The sequence below is a fragment of the Melospiza melodia genome, chromosome 4 (genome assembly GCF_035770615.1).
Source record: "Melospiza melodia melodia isolate bMelMel2 chromosome 4, bMelMel2.pri, whole genome shotgun sequence".
NCBI lineage: Eukaryota > Metazoa > Chordata > Aves > Passeriformes > Passerellidae > Melospiza > Melospiza melodia.
The window spans coordinates 94854671-94871536 of record NC_086197.1 but is presented as its reverse complement, the minus strand read 5'-3'; the positions used below and the strand labels follow the sequence as shown (position 1 = coordinate 94871536).

Here is a 16866-nt window from a genome sequence, read left to right as displayed (position 1 = left end):
ATTATATGACATTTTTATTTATGACATTATATCTCCTGTAGATCTCTGCAGATTCCATACCTTTGGACAAGTTTGGTAGGGATTGAATGGGTGTGGTTGAAATGTTATGGGGTTCTTGCAAATAGGACATGATAGTCATTTTATGTGCTTGGCTTTCACTGTAAACAGTGTTTCAGGATATATTCAGTGAGGTTTGGATTGGCAAGCATAACACTGCAAGTAGCATTTGTGTTGCTGGAAATTCTCACTGTTTCTGCATTGCTTTGTAAATTTATTTTTTTTTTTTCTTTCAAGTTACATGCTTTAAAAATTACAATAGGTAGACCAGTATACCTTTGAAAAGTCCTTATCTCCTGTAGCACAATAAAATTGACCTTGGTCCTAGGGGCTTTGCAAAGACTGCAGTAAAAGTGCAGATGTTTACCTTGCAAAACCACCTTCTCTGCTTTGAAATATTTGGTGTTTTAGTGCTTTGTCGATAGTGACTTCAGTTAAATCCCTCTGAGCAGCCCGGCTCTGATTCTCCTCTCCCCTTTTATGATGGCACCCACCCCTGTAAAATGCCAATGAAATGGATGGGTGCTCCACAGGAACAGGTCACCATTGGCTTCATAAAGGGAAGAAATCTCCTTTAACGCCCTTGGAAAACTCCACAAGGAACTCGGACAATACTTGACTCACAAAGGGGATGACATCTCTCTGCTGATATGCAAAGTCATTTGTCATTTAGGGGAGAGGTAAAGCAGCACCTCCAGCGTCAGCAGTGACTGGTTGTGTCTTAAAGCATTTTTATTTTTGAGGTGGAGGTTTGAAAGAATGTGTTACGTGCTATGAAAGAATGTGCTGTTTGCTGTTTGAGGGCTTTAATTATTTTAATTGTCATTTGTCAGAGTAGATACTGGAGTTAGTGCAGGGTGGACCTTCTGATTCTGATAGCTCTGGGATGATAAAACTGTGATTATCACAGCTGTCCTGGGCTTCATTTGAAGTTATTTTACTGATACTGAACAACAAAGTTTACACACTTCTGTTTCAATTTGTTAATAAAGTAGTGTCCGGGTTGATTTCATATGTGAGAACACAATCTTAATCTCAAGGATTTCCTTCCTAAATGTTAGGATTTTGTCCCGGAAGTTATGAAGTGTTCTGATTCTGACTACCATCAGCATTTGGTTAAGGATTAGGGGCAATGTAGGTTTGCAAGCAGATGCTGCATTAGAACACCTGAACTTTGTATTTAAGTAAAAGAGCTTGGCTTAAATGCAGCATAGATTTTTTTTTGGGTGGTTGTTTTGGTTTTTTTTTTTTTTTTTTTTGCTTCTGGATATTTAAGTTGTAATCAAACTGAAATTGTTTTCAATTGATGAAGAATCACTTGTTTTGAGTGCTGTTCTAAAATAAAATTATGTTTCCATGCTAATTTCGCTCTGAATTGCCCTAACCATTGAGAGAAGGTATGATGAGGGCAGACAAGCTTGTTCCTAGCTTTAAGGCTTGGGAAGAAGAGTTATTGTGTTAAGGAGAACAAGACCTGTCTTAGAGTTATGTGGTTCCCACCATCTGGAATCAACCCTCTGGAAATTAGCAGAGACATGTTGAACTGAACTGCAGTATTACTCCACTGCTTTGTTTTATTTGAGTTTTTTTGGATACTTTTTTTAAATACTTTTTTAAAATGCTTTTTTTAAAATACTTTATTTAAAATATTTTTTCCCCCATGCACAAGGTCCTGCCCTCTGACCAGTTTGACTTCTAAGTTCTTTTGCCAGAAGCATCCTTTGGGTGTCAGTGTCGTGTTCTTTGTGTTTGACCTTCAGAATCAGTCATCTAATTGTGGGGTGGGCTGGCCCACGTAGCCTGTGTTTGACCAAATTGCCAAGAAGTAACTGAGAATACTGACGATGCTAAATATGGAGCACCTGACATCCCAGTGCTTCCCCTCCCTTGTGCAGGCAGCCCCAGGAATGAGCAGTGTGATTCTGCATAAGTGGCTTTTTACTCAAGCTCCTACTACCAAAAACCTGCTTCAAACTACACTTGAAATACCTCCTCCCATTTATTTCACTGTCTGCTTTTCATGATCTGTGTTGTTTTTTAATACTGAGGTGATATTTCAAAAAATATTGCTGTAGAATGATTTATTCAGGGGACCCCACATTGGCATTTGGACAATATTATTGAAGTTTGAATTCTGAATTAAAAGTGATACAGAAGTTTGGGGGTTTGATAGAAGAGGTGAAGTTGATAGCAGCAGGAAATGTTTTAAAATTATAAATTTTGCTTTCCATTTAAGGCTACAAAATTTGTAGTAGGATTTAACCTGAAGTTTTTTTAAAGTTTGTAATTTGGCCTGAATGTCTCCCCAGTGTTTGGAGAGAAAACTGTTCGTAGTCCCCTTACCCTGATATAGTTACTTTAGATTTATTTTGCACAGTTAAGTATGCTTAATATTGATACCTTAATACTATATTTTACATAATTTTTGCTAAATAAAGTGTTAATACTTTCTACAGTGAAATTGCAAACAGCCCTACTTGATGAGTGCGAGAGGATTTTAGATTTCTTTCTATGTATTTTTAAAACACCCTGGATTTGGGCTGTGCATACTGAGCCACATTAAAGGATTCCCTGGTGCAGCTTCCCAGGGTCTGAGTGCCTTTTAATGTGATTTCAGTTTCAGTGGTGCACAGGCTCCAGCAGCCTGGTGAGCAGTGGTGACTGCTTCAGATGCAGCACTGATGGCTGTCCTACTTTTGGATTTATTCTACCCCTCAATTGCCTTCTCCACAGCACCCAGCCTCCCTCTCCTCCTCTCCTGAAAAAGGCTCTGTCAACTCCTCTATATATAAAAAAAAAGAATAAATATTTCTTTAGTGCAAAGGAATAATAATACTTAGAGTTCATCAGGCTTTTTACAGCAGTGTTTGTAATTATTTTGCTTTAGAAAGAGAACTTTCATTCGTTTTCGTTTGTGTGTTTATTTATTGTGAGCTGCTAAAGCTCTTGCTGAGCTTCCAAAGGCAAGTTCTGACCATGGGCTAAGTGGATGCTTTCAAGTAGCTGAATAATAATTGAGGACCTCAACATGTGGGAAAACTGACTCTTTTCTCTTTATTTTTCTTTTTTTTTTCTTCCCTTCTTTCTGAAGGTTAATTTTTTCCCCTTCTTGTTACCACACTTTGTATGCTGAGCTTTACGCTGATATTTGGCACATCAGACTCATCCAGTCTGAATTCCCTTCAATTCATAATTAAAGAGAGCAAAACAGGAAAGGCTAGATTTAAAAACTTCATCTCTTTCAGTTTTATTTTTCCTTTTCAGTCCTATGGGATGCAGAGCCATGAAATGAGTCCCTGCCTCTTCCCCAGGAGCCAGCACTCCCAGCTGGGGCCAGGCTGGGCTCTTTCCTTCATTTCATAAACCCTCCTCTGTAGTCCTTCAGTTTTGGACTTTTACTGATAATTTAAGGAGAGTGATGGGAATGGAAACCATGTGAATGAAAGTGGAGCAATACAGCCACGAATAAAGCACTGAGGAACTTGTAGCAGTCTCTGTAGAATTAGAATTGGGTAGGAAGTCTATGAGTGAATTTTTAACCTCTTATATATATATATAAATAATAGTGTAGTGGTTTTCCAGTCACCCCTTCTCTTCTCAGGAAAAGTCAGGTACGCAAATTTAAGTTGCAAAGAAAGAGGCATGCAGAAACAAAACTGAAACCACCTTTTCTCCTCCCATCCGTTTTTCCTTGGGTTTTTTCTCCCCCTTTGCTTGTAAAAAGAAACAGGAGGCCTGTCTGCTTCAGAAGGAGGGATCTTTCAGCACTGTCTCAAAGTGCAGGGGGTTGTTAATCACTTACACATTTTCAGCTGGAAATGGAAAATCAGCCTGGTTATTCGCTTCTGTGATCAGCCAAGGAGATAACTCTGAGGGCTGCAAGGCACTATTTTGTTCCTCTTTTTATCTGAATCAGGAGGGAGGGAACAGAATTGTAAGTTGGTGACAGTTCGCATGCACAGATGTGATTACTTTAGTAACCATCATGTCACATAAATCCTAGACAACTGTCCAAACATCAGGGTTAGCTTAGAAAAAATATTGCTATTTATTTTGCTACCTGAGTTGTTAGAGTCTACTAAAATCTCTGTTTACAGCTGAGCTTAAATGTGGTTTAATTCTGTTTGTAGTAAAAAATGCTTCACAAATGCAAACTATCACACCGCCTATGAGTTAGAACACACAGTTTTAAAAACTTTTTAAACAGCAATACAAAATGAGAACATTGCAGCATATCAGTGGGTGTATAAATGGAGAAGCTGCTTATCCAGAGCCAAAGCTACTTGAGAATTTGTTTGCAGTGGTGCGGGATGAGAGGGCCTGTATATATTCAGCAGTAATGTCTCCAAAACAGCACTTTACTGTTCAGATTTACTAAAGGATTGTGTAGAGTAGCAAAGGGCAAAGCTTCTGAAGTGTTTGTTACAACACTTAGATTTCTGATTTCAGAAAGCAAAAATCAGCTGAGGATTGGCAATGAAGGTGACAGAATTACTTTTAAAGTCCAGAGAGGTGGCACTGAAGGGATAATTATTGGATGTGCAATGCCTTGCTTCATCCCCTGGTTGCCCATGGCAAGAGGGGAAAAGGTGATGACAGAGGGAGCTGCTTGGGGGAGTGGCACAGAAGATGCTGGCCAGGAGCTAGAAGGGGGTGTGGAAGCAGAAGTGCTGATGTCCTTGGTGTTTTTAACAAGCAGGATCAGCTGTGTGCTGGGTTTATCCAACTATTTGATTTCCTGATCCGTGTTTTCTGTGTAAGCTCTTTGTAACAAAAGCTGTGACACCAATGCCCTCTGGTCAGCACCTGTCCAGTGAGAATCCATCTGCTCCTGGTGTTTGTTTGCAGAGTTGGAGGCAGGTCCCTTTCCAAGGGGATTCTCTGTTTCATTTGTGTGCAGCCACAGGCTAAGAGCTTCACCCGCACGAGCAGCAATGCAGCAGTGCCCAGGCATTGCTGCTTTTATAACTGGACCAAAAAACCCTCACTGTGGAGGGACAGGCTGATGTGAGAGGTTTCTGATGTATTTCTCCATTGGATCATGTGTGTGTGATCCCAAAGAAGGCCATGCACAAGCACAGGAGTTAATTGTACAGCAGGTTGGTTGAGCAGGTGAAAGAAATGCCAGCACGTATCAGGTTCCTCTCCTCAAACCCAAACAAGGAAACAGTTCATAATTTTGAGGGAACATTTGCTGATAAACACCAAAAGTTTACCCATCTTCCCCCTGGGTCATAAGAACTGGCACAAAAGTAAAATCTTGGTGATTCCTTGTGAGACAGGAGCACAGTGTGCTGCTCTCGGGCTATCAGGGACACAAAGGGACATTTTCCTGAGACCAGCCTGATGCTTACCTGCTGTCCTAGGGTGACATTATGATGCCTGTGTTCCCTGTTTATGCTGGATGTTATGTTCTGTGCCTTCAAGAATGGCTCTGAAGAGTGAAAGTTTTGTTTTGTTTTGTTTTGTTTTGTTATCAACCTTCTTCCCCACATCTGGCTGGACATACAGACGGGACAGTACACGGTGCTGCTTTTGATTTTTGCTTGGCTTTTCACTTTGCTCTTGCTTCTGCTTTGCTCCTGCTTTGCTCTTGCTTTTTGCTTCTGCTTGTTAGTTAGTTTAGATAAGCAGTCCAAATTTTTCCCCTGGACTATTTTTCCTTTCCCTTTTTTGGAACCACTCAAACCTGCTCCGGACTGGGACCTGGGAAACACCAAGACTTTGCACCCTGTGTCTGCAGCATCAGAGGCACTGATAACAGAGAGACTATCACCAAGAGAGACTTACTGAATTTGTCATCTTTTTCAGAGTGATGAAAGAGTGGTGTCACCTGCTATTGTTCATTTTGTGTGCTGTGCCTGTTAAATAAACAGGTTCTTTCCACTTCTCTCCAAGGAATCCTTCCCAAACCAATTCGAAGGAGGAGCCACGTGGGTTTTATTTCTGGAAGAGCCCCCTTTTGGAGGTTTTCTCCCAAATTTGCCCTAAACCAGGACACCTGCTGACTGAGAGCACGTGCTTGCAAAGCCTTGTGTGAGAGGAAGCAAAGCATGGAGAGGAACAGTCTGTCTCCTGTGGTGAAAGATGTGCTGCCCTTCCTGACTGAGGAGGTGAAAAAGAAGCCAGATGTGAAATGTTTCAGAGGGGAAGGATGTGGCACCCACACTGACAAAGCTGCAGTTGGTGTGAGGTCTGAGAAGAGCAGGAATAACCCCAAGCCTGCCTTGGGAGGGATAGCTAGAAATGGTTTTCTCACCTTGGAAATTGTAGAATAAAGATACATTTTGCTTGCATGGCAGTTTCTCACCAAAAAGCGCATTTATTTTTAAACCAAACATCACCATATGAAATACATGGAAATAAGCTGCTATAACTGTTTCTGGTGTGCAAATGTTTGCAACACATGCAAGCAAATATCCCACAAAAAGCCAGAATTTCTCTGTGCATCCCAAGCCTGTGATGGGATCGAGATGCTTTGCAAGCCTCTCAGTGCCTTCCCTGGGGCACAGCCTCACCCTGCACATCTCTGAGCAGCCCAAACAGCTCAGGGTGATACTGGGGTAAGGAAGAACGTAGCACTAGTGATAAATAAGTGCAGGAAGGTGAGCCAATGTGCTCCCCAGAGCTGCCTTGGCTTGCAGGTGAGCACTGGCACAGAGACAGTTCCTGTGAGCCTCTGGCAGCTCTGCTGATGTTCACCTGATAACGACTCAGCCTTTTATGCTGGGTTAACTTGAGCAGTATTTAATCCTTGCAGAGCCTTGGCATAACTAAAAGGCTTGGCAGCTTGGGTTATAAACCACCAGGAATTTGAGAGAAGTTGATTCAGTTTATTTTATGGCGTGCCAAAAACTCTATTTAAAGTGTCTGACCTCAAGATGCCACAAAAAAAGAAAGTTCCTCTGATCTTCTTTGGCACCATTTTCAGAGCCTTTCAATGTAAAGAAAATATTTTGTTGATGTCTACCATCCCCTTAAATCTGAAATATGCAAGGAACGAAAAGCTCTGATTATCAGTAACAGCATGAAACTTTTAGTGGATTTGTTTCTGTTCCCTGACCTAAGTTCTTGACTTGTTCTTTCGTGTCATGAAATGAAATGTCTGACAAATCAACAGCACGTACAGAGTTACTGGCACAAATGGAGTGGGTTTTGTAAAGCTTTTTTAGAATAGGCATTGCCTACTAATTCAGTCTCTGTTCATTAAGACAAGCAGCTTATTAAAGCCTTTACTACTTCATTGAGGCAGAACTTCTTAGCTAGAAGAGAAAAATACTGCTTGGCTTTTAATGAGAATTTTCAGGCTTGCTATAATGATTTTTGTGCGGGCTTTGTGGAAAAAAAAAACATCCAGTATGACATGAAATAGCATCTTACATGATGCTTACTGAGATGCTAAGAAAGATGCAAGCACTTCCAGATGGAAATATGATGTATGCTGTACTTGATTTAAGAGAAGTAGTTAGTTTTCAGGAGCTTAAAGTCCAATAATGGTAAAAAAAATGTGGTGATGTATTTTTCTAGGAGCCCTGGGCAGCTCTGAGAGCAGGTCTTCTGCTATCTGTTTCTTCTTTCAGAAGCATCCTTATCTCTATGACTTTGAAGTTCTAAAGAGCAGACTCTATTGCTGTTTATTTTAAGTATTGTGAAAATACACTCCAAAATATTTTAGACCTTCACTTTCAAGCATATCTTTCCTAATAGTTTCTAAAAGTTTGCATGCTGAGAATTTGCTTTTTTACTATCACTTGTCAACCACTCCTGTAAATTAAAATTTAGTCATATTATGGTAGCATGATAAATGCAAATAGGTTTTTCTGGCCTGTGTTCTTCCTTGAAACAAAGAGCTGGTGCTCATGTACAAATTTTGTTTATTTTATGTGCTATACCCACAGCCTACACATGTGACCTTGAACGTTGGCAGTGAAAATTGCTCGATTTATCTTTTACACCAACTCGCCGATTTTTCTTTTGTTTGATTTCACTCTACAAAGAGAAACTGCAGCTCCGGAATCTGGAAAGTGCTTGTTTAAAAGCAGCTTTATGAGGCAGGAATTTCTGCTTGGCTCTTCATGAAGCATTTCCCAATCTCTCAGGCCCATCTCCCTTCCTGAGCGTTTTCGCACCATAAAGTCGGTGCAGAGCGCAGCGTGCTCTGATGTTCTCTCTGTATTCCATTACCTGTTCCTGAGTGAGGCAGCAAGAAGTGTCCAGATACCTAATTGAAAATTAATGAGGAACTTGGCTTTTTATGGAAGACACTAGCATTCAGTTTGCTGCACAACAATAGCTCTGATATCCTGCCTCAAACAAGCATGAAAGCAGCGGAGCCTTGTTTATCTCACTAGTCAGCAGCAATCACTCCTGACTGCGCACCAGCAGCAGATCTGCTGAGTGCAAAGGTACCATTTTTATGTTGCTATTTATCAGAGCAGAACTACTGACTTTACTCTCAAAGCATTTACTTTATTTATTTTGGAGATTGGTGCTCTTCCAGGAGAAAAGTAGAAACCTATTTGAGGAGAATCAGCATCCGGGAAAAGTGCTTTAAACCTGCTTTTAGAAGTTACTTCCTTTATTTCCTCCATTATTTCAATATTTATCAGAGAGTTTCAAAGAAACTTTCTGTTTAAGTCACCTTTATGCCACCCTAGAGCTGCTGATAAAGTACCTGTGTTAAAATACCCATCAGCCTGCTTAGAAGTGAAGCAAGCAGGAGCATAGCACAAGACCTGCAGAGAGTTTTCAGACACTTCATTTATTCCTAGCTTTGCTAATTTTTGTGCATGTTAATTTTCTTGGCTTTATTTTCATCATTTAGCCAGTGGCCAGAGGTACAAGAAGGCTGTTATGGTACTGTTGGCAAGCACATGACAAGATGCAACTCACCTGTAAACAGGCAGTGAGATATGATGGAAAGAGGAAATAGAGGGAGTTAATTACACTAGAGTGATATTTTCTCTGGATGTTCTAAGAGGCCTGGGATTTGAGGTTGATTGTTGGAAAGAATAATCGCTACCAGTTTCTAATTAACATGAGGATATCTGTGGGGGCAGAGAGAGGGAAAAACAGTTCAAGAATAATGAGGAGAGCTGAGGTGGGCATGGGTTGATGCAGAGGTTTTCCTGGGAGGCTGCTGCAGCCCCTCTGAGTACTGGGATTGCAGTGTCTGGGGCAGGTATTCCTTTTATTTAATACATATTCTGTGGCTTCTGGCCCAGCTTCTCATTTTGAGACACTCCAAGTCTAGATGGCACATGTGGGATACAATAAAATTTAGCTTAAAATTAGTTTGAGATTGTTTCTCTGAGTGGTAAAGTCAATGTAAAGGTAAGGACGCTTGTCTGTCAGAAGAGAAAAGAATGCTGAGGCCTGACTGCACAGAAATTTGTAAGTCACCTCTCCAAGGTATGGAGAAACTGTCTGAACTCACTTCCATACTATTGACAAGTTTTGCTTCTTGGAGAACAGGAAACAAAACGAGCAGAAATGAAATAAAGCAAATCCTAGGAGTAATCTGCAAAAGCTTGAAGTGGTTTATGTCAGTATTTAATATACAGGACAAAGTGAGGAGGTTTGTGAATTTAGAAGAAAAATCCTCATCCTATTCCTTCCCCCTTTCCTTTTATAGGCTGTTTGGTTGGTTTGTTTGTTTTTGTTTCATTAATTTGATGTTTTTGAGGTAGTTCATGCTGTTGCTTCCTTGACTTTGCAGGAAGGGATTGTTGGGGGGGCCAGGGAGTCTCAAATAGTTGTTCTTGGAACTATTGCAACTTCTTTTAAGTTGCAAGACTTAAATGTTTTTAATTAAGTTGGCTTTGTCTTCAAAATGTGAATTTGGTACTTAAAATCAAGCAGTGTTTTTAAAGATTCTTTTCTCATCTACGCTGACCTCCTCCCACCACCAAGGTCACTCAGCTGTACTGCGGAGAGGAAGCGTGGAAGGAAAAATGTTTTCAGTTTGCCAGGAACCACTACGACCTCAAGGGACTTTCAGCAGAGGGTCGTTTTAAGAACTGTGATTTGTTAAAGTACCTGGAATTTGTACAGAACATTCTTGTTGATGCTGTTGCTGGTGGAGAAGCAGTTATTCAATTTTCCAGTGTGGTCAAAGTGTGAACAGCAAAATTTGTTCCTCTCTTTTGGACGCACTTGTAATACAGACCGCTTTCAGCACTATCCAGAGCGACCATTTTCAAGCCTGTTAACTTAAGAGGGCTTGTTTCTGCACATGGGAACCATGACAAACTGTGCTGTAGGATGGTCAAACCATTAAATAATCCACAGCCTGCTGCATTTGGCTCAGCTCCTTGTTGTAGCCTGGATGCGTGTGTCAAATCCAAAGAGACAAAATCAGACTCGTTGGGCTACACTGAGGTGCCACAGCTCCTATTTAGATCTGTATGTATGTATATCTGAATTATGCTAATGCCAAGCAATTATGTCAATTCACAGCCTGACAGATTGTCCATGCTGGGTAGGAAATGTTGACCTCAAAAACATCAAATAATGAAACAAAAAACAAACCAACCCATAAAAGGAAAGGGGGAAGGAATGGGATGAGGATTTTGCTTCTAAATTCACAAACATCCTCACTTTGTCCTGTATATTAAACACTGACATAAACCACTTCAAGCTTTTGCAGATCACTCTTAGGATTTGCTTTATTTGCATTTGTGTTCTTTCCCAGTCTCTTTTTGTCTCCTGTCCTCCAAGAAGAAAAATTGTCAATAGTATGGGAGTGAGTTTGGACATTTTCTCCTTACCTTGGAGAGGTGATTTACAAACTTTTGCAGTCAGGCCTAAAACATTCTTTTCTTTTTTGACAGACAAGCATCCTTACCTTTACATTGACTGCTTTACCACTCAGAGAAACAATCTCAAATTAATTTTAAGCTACATTTTACTGCTCTAGAGGATGGAGCTCGTTGTAACTCAATCTCATCTTCTCCCCGTGGCCCCGCAGTGAGGCCTCAGTGAAGGGGAATGTATAAACAGCTGCAGCAAGGCTGCTCCCAGTGCAGTTGTGTCTTCCTGCAGTGAGATCTCTGGGTCGCCAGGTGTCCTGGTTTCAGCTGGGATAGAGAGCTCATTTTCCTCCTCCCAGTAGCCAGCACAGAGCTGTGTGTTGGAGCTGGGTTGAGAACAACGTTGATAACACGCTGGTGTTTTGGCTGTTGCTAAGTGGTGCCGGCCCTGAGTCAAGGACTTTGCAGTGTCTCACACTCTGCCAGCCAGGAGAGGCACCAGGAGCTGGGAGGGAGCGTGGCCAGGGCAGCTGACCCGAGCTGGCCAAAGGGATATTCCATAGCACAGCACGTCATGGCCAGTATATAAACGGGGGAGCTGGCTGGGAGGTGCCCAGGGCTGCTTGGGGACAGGCTGGGCATCTGCCAGCAGTGGGTGAGCAATTGCACTTGTCTTTCTTCACCTTCATTTCTTTGTCTCTTAACTTTTCAATACAAAAATATTGTCATTTCTATCATTATAATTGTTATTATTATTAGTAGTAGTACCAATATTATTTATTTCTTTATTACTGCTATTCTTTGTTTCAGTTATTAAGCTATTCTTATCTCCATCCACGTGTTTTACCTTTTTTTCTGGTTGTCCTCCTCATCCCACCTGGAGCAGGGAGGGAGGGAGGGAGCAGCTCTGTGGTACCTGGTTGTGATCTGGAACCAAACCACCACACCAGGGACCGTGCAAGCCATACTAAATGGGTTTGAGGAACCTCTCCATGGGTTAGCCAGTTGAGCTGTTCTTTTTTACTCCAGAGAGACGCTCTGCTTCCTTCCACCCACCCTACTGTCCTCCTTGCTCCTCTGGGTTCTGGCAGCCTTGTGTCCCTGACATGCTGCCCCTCCTTAGCCTGGTTGTCTCAACACCACGTTTCCTAAAATGCTGCTGAGGTGCATTTCAGTCACAGGCTGGCAGCTGTGCTCCTGCCAAGACCTTTCCTTGTGCTCTTGATCCCCTTCAGATGTAACAGGACACGAGCATGGGACCAGAATAGGAGAATTTATTGTACTTGTGGTCAGGAGCTGTTTGTGCTGCATTTCTGGTGGCTTGAGAAGTCAGTGTGATTATTGTACGTGATTACAGATTCTATCTCAGTCTGGCTTCCAAGTTGTTTTGATCAGATGACCTCCAGAGTTCACTCCCAACCTAAATTGTTCTGCAATTTATACTGCAATTTAACCATAGTAGAGATAAGGAGCAGTAAAGAGCTGGTGAGCATAACTCAGAATTCGGAAACAAAAGGGCTAAAAAATTAGAGAGGAGTCCAGTGTGTATCTCTATTTTGCTACTCCACATATTTGCATAGGCTGGTATTCAAATATTGGCTGGTCTTGACAATCCACTATCTAATTGATAGATCACAGAAGTAAAGGTCTGGCATGTATTTTTTTATGAATGTTGTTTAAAATTCTTAGTTGTAACTCTCCTTAAAAGAGAGCTAGACATGAAATGTTTACTGCTAAGGCTACACAAGTGGCAAGGGAATCAGCTTACAAAAGAAGGATTAACTTGTAGGTTTTTCCACCTCTGATAGGTTATTAACACACTTTTACTCATTTATACACTTTTGAGAGCAGCTCAGTAACAGCAGGGTGATCCCAGCTGTTCACCAAGATAAAACTTCCTGCAACAATAGTTTTTATTAGTGATGCATTTGTATATATTAATTTTGCAGATGACTTGTTACATTACTGAATCATTGATCTTTCATTCTTCATATAACTAAGCATTTGTGTTGCTACTGGAAGCATTCATACAAGTATAAGCACCATTGCTCAGCTATAATGATATGTGCCCTCCCAAAGTGTTTATTCTACAGCTGCTGATTTGTGCTCCAATGTGCTTTAACTCCTAGTGCATAGTGTTGTTTTATTTTTCCTTGAAGTAGAAGAAGAATCATATGCCTTTGGAACAATAAATGGTTTTAAATGGTGCCAATACCTGCTTGAAAGTCAGATCAACATAGGAATTAGTGCTTGCTTTATATCTTGTCATTTCAATCTTAGTTACCTGAAGCTGTCAACATTTTCAGAAGGCAGGGACTGAAAATTTTGCTCTTTTGCCTTGTATGATTAATGACTGTACTGCAAAGTTACAGCCTCCCAAATCACCTGGATTTTTTTAATTCAGGATCCTCTTTGCAAGTTATTCCAGCCACCATCAGCCTTGGGAGTTTGTGAGAGTGCTGGCCCCAAGCCATGCCTCCTGTGTGCAGTGAGAGTCACCTTTAGGGCCATGATGGTGGCTGCAATAAAGATGCAAGTGTGGAGGTTCCTGGGATGGGAGATGAGAATTGACTCCATGTCCTCAGAAGGCTGATTTATTATTTAATGATATTATATTATATTATATTATATTATATTATATTATATTATATTATATTATATTATATTATATTATATTATATTATATTATATTATATTATATTATATTATATTATATTATATTATATTATATTATATTATATGAAATTACATATTAAAACTATACTAAACTATAGAGAAAATGATACATCACAAAGATAGAAAGGAATGAATAATAAAAACCCCGTGACTGATCAGAGAGTCTGACACAGCTGGACTGTGATTGGTCATTAATTAAAAACAATTTACATGGAACCAATCAAAGATGCACCTGTTGGTAAATCATCTCCAGACCACATTCCAAGCAATCAGATAATTATTGTTTACATTTCGTTTCTGAGGCTTCTCAGGGGAAAAATCCTGGTGAAGGGATTTTTTAGAAAATATCATGGTAGCAATCTAGTCCACGCTGTGGAGTATAACCTTCATTTTTTGGTTCCTGTGGCCAAGACCCCTCCCAGTTCTGGGGATTGTTTTGGTCCAAAACTGGGGATTTCGTTTTTGTCTTTTTTTTTTTCTGGGGATTTTGTTTGTCCAAAAGCTGCTGCCAGCCCACCTTGCTGTGCCTGTTCCCAGGTACATTGCTTCTGCTCCCCTTGTATTTGCTTGGCTCACAGGGTGTGTGCTCTTCCTGCTCTTCCCTGCTTCTTGAGCAGATATATTTACTTTCTGTCATGTTTTTCACTCATAAAGTCTGTCCTGTAGGGTTATTTAAGGGTGGATGTCTTCTCTCACCTTATAGCTCTTTTTGAGTGCTGGTGATTGCACTACAAAATTAGAAACCAGTGATTTATGTTCATTCCTGGTAATAAATGACCTTGGGACCAGGTCTCTCAGGACCTAAACTGTAAATAATTAAACTTTACCTCTGTGGAACCCTCACTCAACCCAGGCTGGTTTTAGCTGTACTTTTATAGCAGTTACCTTTTAATTTCTTTCCCAGGCACTGGGGTCATGTAGCATGGTCAAAAAAAGGCCAAAAATTAAAAGCTATGCACACCTTGTTTTTATGTGCATGAAATAAATGCTGTGCAGTCAAAAATCTTTGGGTTTTTGACCAGCTGATGTAACTGCAGAGCAGCCATGTGTTAATTCCAACTTGGCCTAGCAATTCCAAACAGGAGCAGGCTCTCAAGCTCATTGATTTTCTGTTTTTGTTGTTTTGTTGGTATTTTTTTTTTTTCCACCAAGTTCATCAAGCTATGAGCTTTGGGCATCTGACTTTTGTCTTTGACCAACCTGATATTGGTGATTTGAGATTTTTTTTTTTACTTCATATCCAAATAAAAGGGAGTATGAAGGAAACAGGGGAAGATGTAACTTCTCAATTTTAGCTGATGAAGTGGATGATTGTTAATTTCTGAAAATATAAAATATCCTTTTTAATTTTTTAATTATTTTTTTTTAGTTTGGGCAATTCAAAAAGTGCCAGCTGTCTGTCATGGTTTAGGCTTTTTAGCCAGGAAAGGCTAATTTATATTCTGGGCGTTCTGAGTAGACTGTTCTGTGAACATCAATGTTCAAATAAAAATGCGAGATTTAGTCCTGCGAGCGTATTGTGGTGAAATAAATTGTTGAATGAGGCATTTGGAAGTGAGTGTTAAAGATTACAAAATTATCCAGCTACTGCACACCCAAATATTACTTTTTTTTCTGAGATTCATCTAGGTGCATGGGAGAACCTTGGTTTTTGGGGTGTATGATTTTCCAAAATCAAGATTTAAAAGAGAATAATGGAAGCTGGGCAATTGGCTGCTCTGTGGTTCCTTCAACCCCTTCCCCGTGAACATCTCTGCAACAAAGGAAAAAAAAATGAAAACTGTAGTTTTTGTTTGGAGAGAGACTGGTCTGCATATCGTGATGCTGTTTTAGAGGTTTCTTTCCCTTCTGATCCATGCTGTGAGTTTATCTCATGGTTGACTCGTACTAATTATCTGTGCTCAGTAACTTTTACAGTGTCCAGGAAGTCCCATACTGAATACACTGTTGTGGCTTTATCCCTTCCACCCTTCTTCCAAATAATTCTTAAAAGTAATTTCCATCATCTGACAGGGTTCTGTCTCCTGCAAATCCCATAGATTTCTTTTTCTGCTTTTGTAATTCAATTGTAAATGTGGTCCTGTTGATCCAAATACTTAATGTATTAGCAATCACTATTCAAGTGTCTGTTTTCTATGTGCAACAAGATGGGGATTAAAATTCATCAGGGATCTAAAAAAAAGCAGAAATGAAAAACAAAATGGAAGCAAAATTTCTTCCTATCCTTATTCCTGTGTTTGTAAGAGAACAGCACAGCTGAATTCTGTGGGATGTGGACAGTAGGCAAAATATATTGTGGAGATACAGTTCCCTCTGGATAATTCAAAAATACACAAAATAATCATTATGCTGCACACAATTTCCTTTGTTACCCTTGTGGCTTGAAACACATCCCAGATTCCTCAGGTTTTGTGCAATCTTTTTTTCTTCTTCCATAAATCTGGAGCTGTGGATGCTTCCTCCCTCCTCTGCTGTACTTTACTCCTGGGGAGGAGGGGATGTCCAAATGCCATTTCTGAGTAACAAACCCTCTTGTGTTCAGGCCAACAGCGTGAGTCAGGAGTGAGAGAGTTCTTCCAGTCCTTGCCTCTGCTCAGACAGGTTTGGAAATCTCTGGAAAAGCATTTGTGCTCAGTTTGGCATTCATTTTATACTGCATGTGGCTATTTATACTGCAAGTCTTCTGCATCTTGTGTATTATCCTTTTGGATAATATCCCCCTGGAGTGCACTAAAACATGAGAGTGAGAGGAACACTAGATAAGAGCAACCTGCTGTTAGGGAAATGCAAATAACATGACATCACAGTTCACACATTTCCATTTCAGGAGCAATCCAAGAGGGAATCATCTCCATCATTAGAGAAGTTCTACTAATTTTATGTACTCAGAACAATTTTTAGTTGTTAAAGTCTTGTTTGGTAACCATTGGAAGTGAATGCTACCTGCTGCAGCTCTTTGTGTTAAGATTTCATTGCTGGGTGCCATACAATATATGCCCCAAATTTTGCAGGAGAACCATTGCTGCCACTGGTTTCACGTCACCTGAGCACTTTGTCCTTGTTGTCACCTGCCAGAGCTGTCTGATCATGGGGACAGGGCTGCAATGCCTCTTCTGCTCACAATTGAAAGGAAAGGGGATGTTCATGCTGTTGTTGATGGTGAAACCTTGGAAAGCAGCACCTTTGCTTCTGATGTGAAACCATCCAGGTAGGGGAAAGCCCTGAGCACACTGAGAAGAAGCCATCTGCTAAATAATGGTAAAATCTGGCAGGAGTGAACTACACAGGAGCCCCCAGTGCTCACCAATCGATCTGGGCAGCAGGAAAAATGTTGGGACATCTGCTGGGATTTCCCTGCTTGTAGAGAAATGGATCCCCTAAA

The 16866-nt window shown here is 40.6% G+C and overlaps 1 protein-coding gene across 9 annotated transcripts in view; it reads left to right on the top strand.

Moving 5' to 3' along the window:
* Window positions 1-16866, top strand: part of EPS8 (EGFR pathway substrate 8, signaling adaptor) — a 125694-nt gene that overhangs the window by 44607 nt on the left and 64221 nt on the right. The window contains exon 1 of one of the 9 annotated variants that reach the window (XM_063155641.1): window positions 11367-11463. The exons of the other annotated variants lie outside the window; for them this stretch is intronic. The gene's annotated coding sequence lies outside the window, so the exon portion shown is untranslated. Of the gene's footprint in view, window positions 1-11366; window positions 11464-16866 lie in introns of those variants that run through there. 9 annotated transcript variants of the gene reach the window in all.